Below are 15,580 nucleotides of genomic sequence, written 5' to 3'. Positions count from 1 at the left end.
TCTAATTGTTATAGTTATTAAGATGATTATTGATCTGACTCTTGAGCTGTGATTGTGACTGTGACGCCACAGCCCCTGTCCCCGTGTCCCTGCGTCTCCACGTCCGCGCGTCCCCACGTCGTCCCCATGTCCCCGTGTCCCCACGCCGTCTCCACGTCCCCGTGTCCCCGTGTCCCCACGTCCCCACGTCCCCGTGTCCCCGTGTCCCCACGTCCCCGTGTCCCCACGTCGTCCCCACGTCCCCGTGTCCCCACGCCGTCTCCACGTCGCGGTGTCCCCACGTCGTCCCCACGTCCCCGTGTCCCCACGTTCCCGTGTCCCCACGCCGTCCCCACGTCGTCTCCACGTCGTCTCCACGTCCCCGTGTCCCCACGTTCCCGTGTCCCCACGCCGTCCCCACGTCGTCTCCACGTCCCCGTGTCCCCACGTTCCCGTGTCCCCACGTTCCCGTGTCCCCACGCCGTCCCCACGTCGTCCCCACGTCGCCGTGTCCCCACGTCCCCGTGTCCCCACGTTCCCGTGTCCCCACGCCGTCCCCACGTGTCTCTTCTCTTCACCAAATGGCGGATCCCACCTCGGGCTACATTTACGCGTCTCCACTCGAGACTCCCACACACGTGGTGGTAAGAGTGTGATGGTGAGAGTGTGATGGTGAGAGTGTGATGGTGAGAGTGTGATGGTGAGAGTGTGATGGTGAGAGTGTGATGGTGAGAGTGTGAGGTGAGTGTGATTAGTGTGATGGTGAGAGTGTGATGGTGAGAGTGTGATGGTAAGAGTGTGATGGTGAGAGTGTGATGGTGAGAGTGTGATGGTGAGAGTGTGATGGTGAGAGTGTGATGGGGTGAGTGTGATGGTGAGAGTGTGATGGTGAGAGTGTGATGGTGAGAGTGTGATGGTGAGAGTGTGATGGTGAGAGTGTGATGGTGAGAGTGTGATGGTGAGAGTGTGATGGTGAGAGTGTGATGGTGAGAGTGTGATGGTGAGAGTGTGATGGTGAGAGTGTGAGGTGAGTGTGATTAGTGTGATGGTGAGCGTGTGATGGTGAGAGTGTGATGGTAAGAGTGTGATGGTGAGAGTGTGATGGTAAGAGTGTGATGGTGAGAGTGTGATGGTGAGAGTGTGATGGTGAGAGTGTGATGGTGAGAGTGTGATGGGGTGAGTGTGATGGTGAGAGTGTGATGGTGAGAATGTGATGGTGAGAGTGTGATGGTGAGAGTGTGATGGTGAGAGTGTGATGGTGAGAGTGTGATGGTGAGAGTATGAGGTGAGTGTGATTAGTGTGATGGTGAGCGTGTGATGGTGAGAGTGTGATGGTAAGAGTGTGATGGTGAGAGTGTGATGGTAAGAGTGTGATGGTGAGAGTGTGATGGTGAGAGTGTGATGGTGAGAGTGTGATGGTGAGAGTGTGATGGGGTGAGTGTGATGGTGAGAGTGTGATGGTGAGAATGTGATGGTGAGAGTGTGATGGTGAGAGTGTGATGGTGAGAGTGTGATGGTGGGAGTGTGATGGTGAGAGTGTGATGGTGAGAGTGTGAGGTGAGTGTGATTAGTGTGATGGTGAGCGTGTGATGGTGAGAGTGTGATGGTAAGAGTGTGATGGTGAGAGTGTGATGGTAAGAGTGTGATGGTGAGAGTGTGATGGTGAGAGTGTGATGGTGAGAGTGTGATGGTGAGAGTGTGATGGGGTGAGTGTGATGGTGAGAGTGTGATGGTGAGAATGTGATGGTGAGAGTGTGATGGTGAGAGTGTGATGGTGAGAGTGTGATGGTGAGAGTGTGATGGTAAGAGTGTGATGGTGAGAGTGTGATGGTGAGAGTGTGATGGTGAGAGTGTGATGGGGTGAGTGTGATGGTGAGAGTGTGATGGTGAGAATGTGATGGTGAGAGTGTGATGGTGAGAGTGTGATGGTGAGAGTGTGAGGTGAGTGTGATTAGTGTGATGGTGAGAGTGTGATTGGTGTGGTGGTTAGTGTGATGGTGAGTGTGATTAGTGTGGTGGTAAGAGTGTGATGGTGAGAGTGTGATGGTGAGAGTGTGATGGTGAGAGTGTGAGGTGAGTGTGTGATGGTGAGAGTGTGATGGTGAGAGTGTGATGTGAGAGTGTGATGGTGAGAGTGTGATGGTGAGAGTGCGATGGTGAGAGTGTGATGGTGAGAGTGTGATGGTGAGAGTGTGATGGTGAGAGTGATTAGTGTGATGGTGAGAGTGTGATTGGTGTGGTGGTTAGTGTGATGGTGAGTGTGATTAGTGTGGTGGTAAGAGTGTGATGGTGAGAGTGATTAGTGTAATGGTGAGAGTGTGATGGTGAGAGTGTGATGGTGAGAGTGTGATGGTGAGAGTGTAAGGTGAGTGTGATTAGTGTGATGGTGAGAGTGTGATTGGTGTGGTGGTAAGTTTGATGGTGAGTGTGATTAGTGTGGTGGTAAGAGTGTGACGGTAAGAGCGTGATGAGTGTGATAGTGAGCGTGTGATGGGTGTCTGATATCGGGAGCGGTGGCGCAGTGGTTAGCGCACTACGCTACAACGTGGCGGCTCGAAATCGATGGCCGATCACAACCAGTGACAGCGAATATTTTATACTTCCCCTAAGTCGACTCAGCCTCAAAATGAGTACCTGGCGCGGGATGTAAACATCAGCACTCGGGATACAAAGGCGGCCGGGCATGGAGCTGGCCACCCACCCCCTGGTGTGCCACATTGCAGGCCTTCATCGGCGCTCGTTTTGCAGCACTTGGCATCACAGTGTGTCGAGGCTATACGGGGGATCTTTGTCTTGGATGGTGTGGGTGATGGAGGGTGATGGCAGGCGGGGGGGGGGGTGAGGAAATGAGCAAGGATAGGGGGGTGTAGGGCGGATGGAGTAGAGAATGAAGGGAGGTGAGAGGGAGATGCAAGGGAGATGGAGCGGAGGTGAGAGGGAGATGCAAAGGAGATGTAGGAGAGAAAGAAGAGAAAGGCAAGAGAGACCGGACCACGTGAGTGAGGAATTACACAGGACGCGGAGTCATATGTGGTCAGCGAAGTGAATCGCCTCCGAGCGCGGCCACTGACAGAAGCTTCCGCGGAAGAAAAAAAAATAGCGCGTCCGTCAAATATATAAATAATCGTGCATTGTTATTTAATCACTTAAACGTTTAATAATAAGAGTACGGAGGGTGCATTTACAGCCATGTGTCGATCCACTGCTGATGCAGACCTCGCCGCGTTCTGGTTATCATGGCGGTTGTTCGACCATACTTCACCACGTTGGGCAGTGCTGCTTTGGTTGCAGGGAGGCGGGGAGGAGGAAAGGCCCCGAACCGGTTCAGACATCACCCGCCACGTGCGTTGGCCGTGGCCAGGAGCCGAGGCTAGGGCGCGCTAACCGCTGCGCCACCGCTCTCTACGCAGTGCCCCCCCCCCACCGCCATCACCGCGGTTCTAACAAACAAAAAAACTCCAAGGGGAACTCGAACGGAGCGAGCAGCGCTGCCGGTCGTGCCAGAGAACGGCCCGCGGAAGCGGACACCGCAGAGCTACCACCGAGGTAGCTAGAACAGAGTCCCCGTCGAGTGGCCTCTCCCCGTGCGGAACGTTCGCGCGCATCAACACGTGCGGCCCCCACCCCTCCCCCCACCCCTCCCCCTTAATCCCCCCCCTCCCACTAACCCCCCCCCCCCCCGTTCCAGATGGACAGAGTTAATGACTAATCGCTTTTAAACCTGGTGTCGATTTTGGAGGTCGTGTCGATGTGTCCTGGCCGTGGTGGTGGTGGTGGTGGTGCCGGCCGTGGTGGTGGTGGTGGAGGTGGTGGAGGTGGTGGAGGTGGTGGTGGAGGTGGTGGTGTTGGTGGTGGTGGAGGTGGTGGTGTTGGTGGTGGTGGAGGTGGTGGTGTTGGTGGTGGTGGTGGTGCCGGCCGTTGTGGTGGTGGTGGTGATGGTGGTGGTGGTGGAGGTGGTTGGTGCCGGCCGTGGTGGTGGAGGTGGTGGTGGAGGTGGTGGTGCCGGCCGTAGTGATGGTGGTGGTGGTGCCGGCCGTGGTGGTGGTGCCGGCCGTTGTGGTGGTGGTGGTGATGGTGGTGGTGGTGGTGGAGGTGGTTGGTGCCGGCCGTGGTGGTGGAGGTGGTGGTGGAGGTGGTGGTGCCGGCCGTAGTGATGGTGGTGGTGGTGCCGGCCGTGGTGGTGGTGGTGGTGGTGCCGGCCGTTGTGGTGGTGGTGGTGATGGTGGTGGTGGTGGAGGTGGTTGGTGCCGGCCGTGGTGGTGGAGGTGGTGGTGGAGGTGGTGGTGCCGGCCGTAGTGATGGTGGTGGTGGTGGTGCCGGCCGTGGTGGTGGTGGTGGTGGTGTTGGTGGTGCCGGCCGTGGTGGTGGTGGTGCCGGCCGTTGTGGTGGTGGTGGTGATGGTGGTGGTGGAGGTGGTTGGTGCCGGCCGTGGTGGTGGAGGTGGTGGTGGAGGTGATGGTGGTGCCGGCCGTAGTGATGGTGGTGGTGGTGCCGGCCGTGGTGGTGGTGGGGGTGGTGGTGCCGGCCGTGGTGGTGGAGGTGGTGGTTGTGGCGGAGGTGGTGGTGGCGGAGGTAGTGGTGGTGGTGGAGGTGGTGGTGGAGGTGGTGCCGGCCGTGGTGGTGGTGGTGGAGGTGGTGGTGGTGGTGCCGGCCGTGGTGGTGGAGGTGGTGGTTGTGGTGGAGGTGGTGATGGTGGTGGTGGAGGTGTTGGTGGAGGTGGTGGTTGTGGTGGAGGTGGTGGTTGTGGTGGAGGTGGTGGTGGTGGAGGTGGTGGTGGTTGTGGTGGAGGTGGTGGTGGTACCGCCGTGGTGGTTCCGGCCTTCCCTCAGTGCCACTCACGAAAGACACTTGCCCCCAACAGTCTGTTAAGGCTACACGGGGCATCTTTGGCTACGCTGCACGTGGCTGGACTGTAACCCAGCGTTACTGTGGCGGCAGCAGCAAGGGTTGGTGGATCACCGCACAAGATGCTGCTGTGGAACTCCCTCCCCGTGCGGGTTTCGAGGAGGTGCCGTACCCCACGGCTCGCCAGCAGAAGGCGGCACAGCAAAGCGTGGACTAATCGCGCCGTCTGTTTACTCCGTCTGTACGGGGATAGAGCGTTGCCCCCTCGCGCGAGGCGTCGGTTTTCTCCGCGTGCTCTGGTTTCCTCCCACGTGTGTGTGTGTGTGTGTTGTTTGGGGTATTTGGCTGCTGCTCTAAACGTCCACGTGATGATAAGCCACTTCGTTGAGCTGTCATTTGTGGCCAGGTCGCTGCTGAAAAAGAGATACGTCGCTCAGTGGGGCCTTATCTGCTGAACTAACAAACAGTTTATAGTCTAAATGTATCTATGTGTACAATAATGACGATAATAAACACAACTCATTGCCTGGAAACATCTCACAAAAAGTGGCAGCAGCAGCACCCTGCTGAGCAAGAGTTGGAGTTTGTCTTTATTTTTAGCGGTGGCTGGGGGTGAAAAGAGCGTTTTAGCTCATCGGATTCCTCCAGTTTCAATGAAGATTCTGATTCTGCGTACGCGTTAGCAGCTCTGCGTGCGGAGAGAATGAGAGCGCGGAATGGATTTAAGGGGGGGTTAATTATTTATTTACGCACGGTTCTGCTAAATCCGCGCTTAAGCTTCGCGTCTCGGTTTTATGGGATTGGTATTAGGGGCGACGGTGGGGAGTCGGAGACACGGGGAAGAGACAGGGCGGGAGATGGAGACACAGGGGAGAGACAGAGACTGGGCGGGAGATGGAGACACGGGGGAGAGACAGGGACAGGGTGGGAGATGGAGACACGGGGGAGAGACAGAGACAGGGCGGGAGATGGAGACACGGGGGAGAGACAGAGACAGGGCGGGAGATGGAGACACGGGGGAGAGACAGGGACAGGGCGGGAGATGGAGAGACGGGAGAGACAAGGCGGGAGATGGAGACACGGGGGAGAGACAGGGCGGGAAATGTAGAGACGGCGGAGATACAGAGACAGGGCGGGAGATGGAGACACGGGGGAGAGACAGAGACATGGCGGGAGATGGAGACACGGGGGAGAGACAGAGACAAGGCGGGAGATGGAGACACGGGGGAGAGACAGAGACAAGGCGGGAGATGGAGACACGGGAGAGAGACGTGGGAGAGACAGAGAGATGGAGGTCACGGGGGAGAGACGTGGGGGAAGACAGAGAGATGGAGACATGGGGGAGAGACGTGGGAGAGACAGAGAGATGGAGACACGGGGGAGAGACGTGGGAAGGACAGAGATGGAACGGAGACGGAGGGGGGAGATGGAGACAGACGGGGGAGACAGAAAGACGGGAGTGGAGAACCAGAGTGGCAGGGAGATGTTTGGCTGTAGGACAGGAAGACAGGAGGACGGGGAGACAGGAGGACGGGGAGACAGGGAGACAGGGAGTCTGGAGGACGGGGAGACAGTGAGACAGGTGGACACGTAGCATCATGCGAGGCTCAGGGATTATCGCTGATCCTGGAATCATCTCCTCCGCTAATCCGAGCAGCGGTCACTGCACAGCTGATGTCTCTATCGCGCACAGCCAGACAAACAATTTACATACAGAACACAAAGACAAAGATTCCCCGTGTAGCGTGAACACACTTTTCAGGCAAGTGCTGTTCGCGAACACCTATGGAGGCCGGCCCGGCACACGACGGGATGAGTGGCCACGCCTGGTGATGTTTACACACCGCACCAGGTGCTCGTTTAACGTTGAGTTAACGTAGGGGAGGTTCGTAACACACTGCGCTAACCACTGCGCCACCGCTCCATTCACACAGACTTGCAAAAGTAAATATGCCCCGCATAGGCACATCGATTGTTTGGGGCAAGAGCTGTTCGTGAGCACCCACGAATAACGGAACTAGGAAGACAAAAGCGGACGGGCGTAGTTTTGGCCACACGACCATTTCGTCCGCTGTGCAGTGGCTTCATGGGTGCTCGCTAAGAGCACTTGCCCCGATATTCCGATTTAAGCTATACGGGGATCTTTGTCTTTGTGGGTATGGGGGGCACGATCAGATGACGGCGCGGCAGCCGAACGAGGGACACGCGAGTGAGAGGGGAGGCCCATAGACCGACACAGAGACCCATCGACTCACACAGAGACCCATAGACTCACACAGGAACCCATAAACTTACATAGAGACCCATAGACTCACACAGAAACCCATAGACTCACACAAAGACCCATAAACTCACACACAGACCCATAGACTCACACAGAAACCCATAGACTCACACAGAGACCCATAGACTCACAAAGAGACCCATAAACTCACACAGAGACCCATAGACTCACACAGAGACTCATAGACTCACACAGAGACCCATAGACTCACACAGAGACCCACAAACTTACACAGAGACCCACAGACTCACACAGAGACCTATAGACTCACACAGAGACCCATAGACTCACACAGAGACCCATAGACTCATACAGAGACCCATAGACTCACAAAGAGACCCATAGACTCACACAGAGACCCATAGACTCACACAGAGACACATAGACTCACACAGAGACCCATAGACTCACACAGAGATACATAGACTCACACAGAGACGCATAGACTCACACAGAGACCCATAGACTTACACAGAAACCCATAGACTCACACAGAGACACATAGACTCACACAAAGACCCATAGACTCACACAGATGCATGTAGACTCACGCAGGGACCCATAGACTCACACAGAGACCCATAGACTCACACAGAGACCCACAAACTCACAGAGAGACCCATAGACTCACACAGAGACTCATAGACTCACACAGAGACCCATAGACTCACACAGAGACCCATAGACTCACACAGAGACCCATAGACTCCCTCACACAGATACCCATAGACTCACACAGAGACCCATAGACTCACACAGAGACACATAGACTCACACAGAGACACATTGACTCACACAGAGACTCATAGACTCACACAGAGACCCATATACTCACACAGAGACCCATAGACTCACACAGAGACCCATAGACTCACACAGAGACTCATAGACTCACACAGAGACCCATAGACTCACACAGAGACCCATAGACTCACACAGAGACCCATAGACTCACACAGAGACACATAGACTCACACAAAGACCCATAGACTCACACAGATGCATGTAGACTCACGCAGGGACCCATAGACTCACACAGAGACCCATAGACTCACACAGAGACCCACAAACTCACAGAGAGACCCATAGACTCACACAGAGACTCATAGACTCACACAGAGACCCATAGACTCACACAGAGACCCATAGACTCACACAGAGACCCATAGACTCCCTCACACAGATACCCATAGACTCACACAGAGACCCATAGACTCACACAGAGACACATAGACTCACACAGAGACACATTGACTCACACAGAGACTCATAGACTCACACAGAGACCCATATACTCACACAGAGACCCATAGACTCACACAGAGACCCATAGACTCACACAGAGACTCATAGACTCACACAGAGACCCATAGACTCACACAGAGACCCATAGACTCACACAGAGACCCATAGACTCACACAGAGACACATAGACTCACACATAGACCCATAGACTCACACAGAGACCCATAGACTCACTCACACAGAGACACATAGACTCACACAGAGACTCATACACTCACACAGAGACCCATAGACTCACACAGAGACCCATAAACTCACACAGAGACTCATAGACTCACACAGAGACCCATAGACTCACACAGAGACCCATAGACTCACACAGAGACACATTGACTCACACAGAGACTCATAGACTCACACAGAGACCCATATACTCACACAGTGACCCATAGACTCACACAGAGACCCATAGACTCACACAGAGACTCATAGACTCACACAGAGACCCATAGACTCACACAGAGACCCATAGACTCACACAGAGACCCATAGACTCACACAGAGACACATAGACTCACACAGAGACCCATAGACTCACTCACACAGATACCCATAGACTCACACAGAGACCCATAGACTCACACAGAGACACATAGACTCACACAGAGACTCATTGACTCACACAGAGACCCATAGACTCACACAGAGACCCATAGACTCACACAGAGACCCATAGATTCACACAGAGACCCATAGACTCACTCACACAGAGACTCATAAACTCACACAGACAAACGAATGGAAGTGATGGCCAGACTGCTGATACGGCTGTGATGGCTGCGTGGATGTCTGAATCGCTACCGTTCGTGTCGGAATTTCCAAGCAAACTTGGCAATTAATGAACTGCGCTGATTTAAGGGTTTAATGAACATATTTTAATGATTTTGCTGTGCTCAAATAATTACGTTTAGGCGACCCTATTTCAAACTACATTTATAAGTAATGATGCGAGCAGGATAATCTAATAATCGAAACATTAATGCAATTCCCAACAACATTACTCAACATCGTCGTTATCAGCCGTGTCCAATCTACTGCTGGATGAGCCGATTGGAACGGCTCCTCAATCTTCACCGCGGTGTTCGCCTTCCTTCCAATATTAGGAAGCCACTGGGAACAATCTCTAGATTGACAAACTCATTTCTATAGAACTGTTTTGTGTGTGTTTAGTTTGTTGTCCTTCCACGGCACCTCCGATTAGCACGGTTGGCTTCGTACGGTGCGAAAGAAGTTCAACAAACATATATACCGAATCGCGGCGGGGATGAACCGATCCCGTTTGGCTGAAATCCCTTTGGGGTTACATTTTTTGGTTTTTGCTTTGTGGGAGATTTAGGGCGATTATTGAGATTAATTTAGTTTGAATCTGATTTGTGCTATTTGTGTATGTAAGTTATCAAGCCCCTAGGTTCGGTATTAATGGACAATCACACGACTCGGAGCCGGGATTATACCGGAGGTGGGAGGGAGGCAGGAAGGGAATGCGCGTGGCGGTCTTTCCCTTCATTAGTCCAACAACTTTTATGCAGCAATTTAACTCCAGTCGAGATTATACGAGATTTGTGTGTGTGTGTGGGGGGAGCGGTAGTGTAGTGGTTAGCGCGCTGTGCTGCGAGCCCGGCACCCCGAGTTCGATTCCCGCTCACGGCCTTTTATCTGTTACTATTAGCTGAACCGGTCGTGGGCCTCGCCTAGGTCGAATAAGTACCGAGTGCAGTGTGTAAACATCGCCACTCGGGAGACAAAGGCGGCCCAGGCGTGGTGCTGGCCACCTACCCCCTCGTGTGTCGTTCCGGCTTTCATAGGTGCTACTCGCTAACAGCACTTGCCCCAACAGTCGGTTAAGGCTACACGGGGAATATTTGTTTTGGGGTGCGGTAGTGGAGCGTTCCTCGCTTCGAGACTGACAACACGAGTTTTATTCCCGCTCACGGCCAACAACACCAGTTACGATTATCTGAACCGGTTCTGGGCCGATTATCCGAACCGGTTCTGGGCCTCTCCTTGGTCGACTCGAGCGGTGGCACAGTGGTTAGCGCACTGCTCAACAACAAAGGCGGCAGGTTGTGATGCTGCCCCAAAGGCTATACGGGGGATCTTTGTCTTTGAATGTCGCGTACGGACCAGGCTATGTTGGGTTAGAATGGGGCCTCTTACGGCCACAGCAGAAGAGTGGTGGGCGCACCTGACAGATGAACAGCCACACAAATCTGCTCCGTCTCTAGATAGTCCAGCGGATGTCCTCGCTTGCACCAGACGTGCATTCATGATGGTGGTGTGGCCGTCACAACGCCTTCGTCTTCCCAGTGACGATGTTTTACACGTTGCACCAGCTACTCATTTGAGACTGAGTCGACCTAGAGGAGGCCCAGGACCGTTTTAGACAATCGTCACGGGTGTTGGTGGCCGTGAGTAGGAATCGAACTCGGGTCGCCGAGGTTCATAGCGCAGCGCCCGAACCGTTACACGACCGCTCCACATCACATTCTCACTCGTGCATGTGGTGCTGGTAATGATCGATGCTCAGTGCAATTCATGTGATCAGCAGCTAAGGCCCAGGGATATAAAGACGGTCACGGGAATCAGCCGACGAGGGCTCGCGATTATATATTTATTTATCACCGCGAGCCTTTATCGATTCATTCATTTAACTTGTGTCCGTGTTACTTGATTTATGGATCGGCTTCTCGCCGTCGCAATCTGCATCGCGTGCGAGTGTTTGTGTCCATGTTTCATCATCATCAGCAGCAGCAGAATACACTTCATTGTTATCATCAGCTGCAGCCGCAGAATAATACTCATCATCATCAGATGCAGCAACAGAATAATCATCATCATCATCATGATGATTATCAGATGAAGCAGCAGAATATTCATCACCAGCTGCAGCCGCAGAATAATAATCATCATCAGCTGCAGCCGCAGAATATTAATCATCATTAGCTGCAGCCGCAGAATAATAATCATCATCAGCTGCAGCTGCAGAACAAACTTCATGATTGTCATCGCCCGCCGCAGCATTCGTATCGGAGGAATTCTGGTGGGAGAGGAGGACATGAACGGAAAATGTCAAAGATGATGGGGGGAGGTGGAAGATGAAGCAAGGCGAAAGAAGGAGGAGATCTGGATCCTGGACATCTCTGAAAATTAGCTTTTTAGTTAGATTCAGATTATGGAGGATGTTAAAAGGGGGGGGGGGGGTGGGGGGCGATGGAAGATGATGGGGGTGGAGGAGGAGAGAGGAGGAGGAGAGGGGAAGAGAGGGGAGGAGAGAGGAGGAGAGGGGACGACATTGAGGGGTGACGAGGAGGTGGACGACAGAGGAAGAAGAGGAGTGTAATGTTCGCCGCGGGAGGAGATTGATTCCTGCTCGGACCGTGTTCTTCGCTGTTGGGGGTAAGAGAGGAGGGGGGGGCTGTTGGAGGGGGTTGTGGTGGAGGGGGTTGTGGTGGAGGGGGGGGGGGGAGGAGTTGTGGTGGAGAGAGGGGTTGAGGGGAGGGGTTGTGGTTGAGGGGGGGTTGGGGAGGTTGAGGGGAGGGGTTGTGGTGGAGGGGGGGGGGGTGCTGATGTTTTCTCTCGGTGTCGGAGAGGGAAGATCGATCCGTTATTAATTCCGACGCACGCACGCGCAGCGTTCCTCACCACGCGTGTAATGAGAATTGAACAAAGGCTGTTTGCGCGCGGTGGGAGCGGTGGCGCTACAAACCCGACAGAGATGCGAGTTCCATTCCCGCTCACGGCCATCAACACCCAGTGACGATTATCTGTACCGGTCCTGCTCCTCCCCTCGGTCGACTCGGCCTCAAATGAGTACCTGGTGCGGTGTCAGCATCAGGGAGACAAAGGCGGCTGGGCGTGGTGCTGTCGAACCTTCTTCCCAACCGACAATGGCACACAAAGACAAAGATCCCCCGTGTAGCCTTAAAATAATGTTGGGGCAAGCACTGTTAGCAAGCACCTATGAAGGCCGGCACGGCACACGAGAGGGTGGGTGGTCAGCACCACGCCCGGTCGCCTTTGCCTCCCTAGTGGCGATGTTTACGCACCGCACCAGGAACTCATTTGAGGCCGAGTCGACCGAGGGGAGGCCCAGAACCGGTTAAGATCGTTACTGGTATTGGCCGTGAGCGGGAATCGAACCCGGATCGCCAGGGTCGTAGCGTAGTGCGCTAACCGCTACACTACCACACAACAACAACCGCCATTCGCCACTAAGTGGTGGTGACGTCACCTCGACGCTTGTGCCAGGCCATGTGCACCTTGAAGCCACGTGAAGTGTCGAACGCCCGCTGGCAGGTCAAGGGGCAAACCCAGGTGCCACGGATCGACTGACTGAGATGACTGGCTGATGCACCACCTGTGTCCCCTACTGTGCCAACTTGTTGTGCTTTAGCCACCCGGCGCTCCGCTCGTTGTTGTGAGCGTCGCTCCTCCGCCCTCTGTTGTTGTTGGAGGGCGACTGCCTGCAACTGCCCAGTAGCGTCCTTCACGAGCCTCCTCCACAGAGGCCGATCTTGACACCGCTGGTACCGGTCATCGGCAAGTCCACTCAGCTCCACATCCTCCTGTACCACATCACTCCATCTCTTCTCTAGCCGATGCCGCGCCCGTCTAGCCCCCTCGATCCGGCCGAACAAAAGCTGTTTGGGCATGCGGTGGCTGGACATGCGGGCTACATGACCCAGCCAACGCAGCCTTGCCCGCCGGAGGTGCTCAGCGATGGGACTTTGTCCAGATCTTTCGAGGATTTGTGAGCTCCTCACACAATCCAGCCTGGTTAAACCCAGGATGGTTCGTAGGCAGGCCAGCTTAAATGTTTCTAACACTGACACACACACTGACACACAGACAACCTCTCACGCACACACAATTTCATCCCCCCCGCCCCCCTCCCTCGCGCTGTCTCGCGCCGTCACGAGGAGGAGGAGGAGAAGGAGGTGATGGGGCTGTAATTATTTTCTTTCCTTCTGAGTCGCTGCACGCGTAAAATGACCGCGCTGTCTCGGAACACCTGCGGTGTGAGCACATAATGGCCACCCGCCTCCATCACCACCCCCATCACCATTCACCATCACCACCCCCATCACCATTCACCATCACCACCCCCATCACCATTCACCATCACCACCCCCATCACACTCCCCATCATCATCCCCATAACCCTCCACTATCACCCATCACCCTCCCTATCAACATCCCCCATCACTCTCCCCCATCACCATATTCTATAACCATCACTCATTCTCTCCCATTACCTATCTCCCATATACCATGAATATCGCAATCATCATCATCATCTACTGGACATCTGTGAAACTATTGGACATCTGTGAAAAGAGCTTAATAGCACATCGGATTCCTCCGGTATAAATTAATATTCTGATTCTGATCACCATCACCACAATCAGCGGCAGCAGCAGAAGCAGCAGCGGCTCGCAGGTTGGGCTGCCTGGTGAACAGGAGATGGCCGCACAGAAATCGTTTCGTGTTCCCATCTGTGCGGCCACTGATCTCTCCCGAATGGAATTGGCCAAATATTAAGCAAAATTATGAAACATTTTTAAATATATTTTACCAGTTAAGTGCCCACTGAGCTATGTAGCTCTTTTTCAGAAGCAACCTGGCCACAAATAATTGCTCAACGAAGTGGCTCATCGTCACGTGGACATTTATAGCAGCAGCCCAAAACTCTAAACGCGTGTTTATGAATGTGGAGGGAAACACCGGAGGACCTGGAGAGAAATCCACGCGACCACGGGGAGAGACACGCAAAACTCTGTACAGCAGGCGTCAGGGTCGGGATTGAACCCACGACCTTCTGTATACCAGGCGAGGTAGTTAACATCTCACCACGGGGAGAGAGAGATGCAAACTCCAAATATACAGCAGCAGGCAGTCAGGGCGACCGTCGAAATACCAGGCGAGGTAGTTAACATAGCTCGGTGAGGCTATCCTGGGTAAATAAACAAACACCACCACTACCATCATGGTGCATTCATTTCCACATTGGCGCTAAAGTCGTTTGGAGGAGATGACAGCGGGGGGGGGGGGCGGCTGTGGTGCGAGGGGGGGCTCAGTGATGTGTGTGGGGGGGGGGCACGGGGGGTGAGGGGTGGAGGGAGGGCGGACGATAATTCTATACAGTCTCTCAGCAATTTAACGCGCCGTAGTAATTGCCCGTAATGATTGCCGTCTCTTTGTGTGAAGGGGGACGTGGTGGGGGGCAGGAGGGCGGCATGGGGGGGGGGGCGGCAGGGGGGGCGGGGTGTTAGCCACGGACCGTTGCAGAAGCGCCCAGGCGTGGACTGGACGACTGCGACTCTCTCCTGCAGAGCCTCACGACCCCTCGTCTATGAGTCTCTGTGTGAGTCTACGGGTCTCTGTGTGAGTCTGTGTCTCTGTGTGAGTCTGTGTCTCTGTGTGAGTCTGTGTCTCTGTGTGAGTCTATGTGTCTCTGTATGAGTCTACGGGTCTCTGTGTGAGTCTATGTGTCTCCGTGTGAGTCTGTGTCTCTGTGTGAGTCTGTGTCTCTGTGTGAGTCTACGGGTCTCTGTGTGAGTCTATGTGTCTCTGTGTGAGTCTATGGGTCTCTGTGTGAGTCTATGTGTCTCTGTGTGAGTCTATGCGTCTCTGTGTGAGTCTATGGGTCTCTGTGTGAGTCTGTGTCTCTGTGTGAGTCTATGCGTCTCTGTGTGAGTCTATGGGTCTCTGTGTGAGTCTGTCTCTGTGTGAGTCTATGGGTCTCTGTGTGAGTCTGTGTCTCTGTGTGAGTCTACGGGTCTCCGTGTGAGTCTATGGGTCTCTGTGTGAGTCTGTGTCTCTGTGTGAGTCTATGGGTCTCTGTGTGAGTCTACGGGTCTCTGTGTAAGTCTATGGGCCTCTGTGTGAGTCTATGGGTCCCTGTGAGTCTATGGGTCTCTGTGTGAGTCTATGGGTCTGCGTGTGAGTCTATGGGTCTCTGTGTGAGTCTATGGGTCTCTGTGTGAGTCTATGGGTCTCCGTGTGAGTCTATGGGTCTCCGTGTGAGTCTATGGGTCTCTGTGTGAGTCTATGTGTCTCTGTGTGAATCTATGGGTCTCTGTCTGAGTCTATGGGCCTCCGTGAGTCTATGGGTCTCCGTGTGAGTCTATGGGTCTCTGTGTGAGTCTATGGGTCTCTGTGTGAGTC

The sequence above is a fragment of the Petromyzon marinus genome, chromosome 15 (genome assembly GCF_048934315.1).
Source record: "Petromyzon marinus isolate PM22_M1 ecotype Great Lakes invasive population chromosome 15, UKy_Petmar_22M1.pri1.0, whole genome shotgun sequence".
Taxonomy (NCBI): domain Eukaryota; kingdom Metazoa; phylum Chordata; class Hyperoartia; order Petromyzontiformes; family Petromyzontidae; genus Petromyzon; species Petromyzon marinus.
This window is presented reverse-complemented; position numbering follows the sequence as displayed.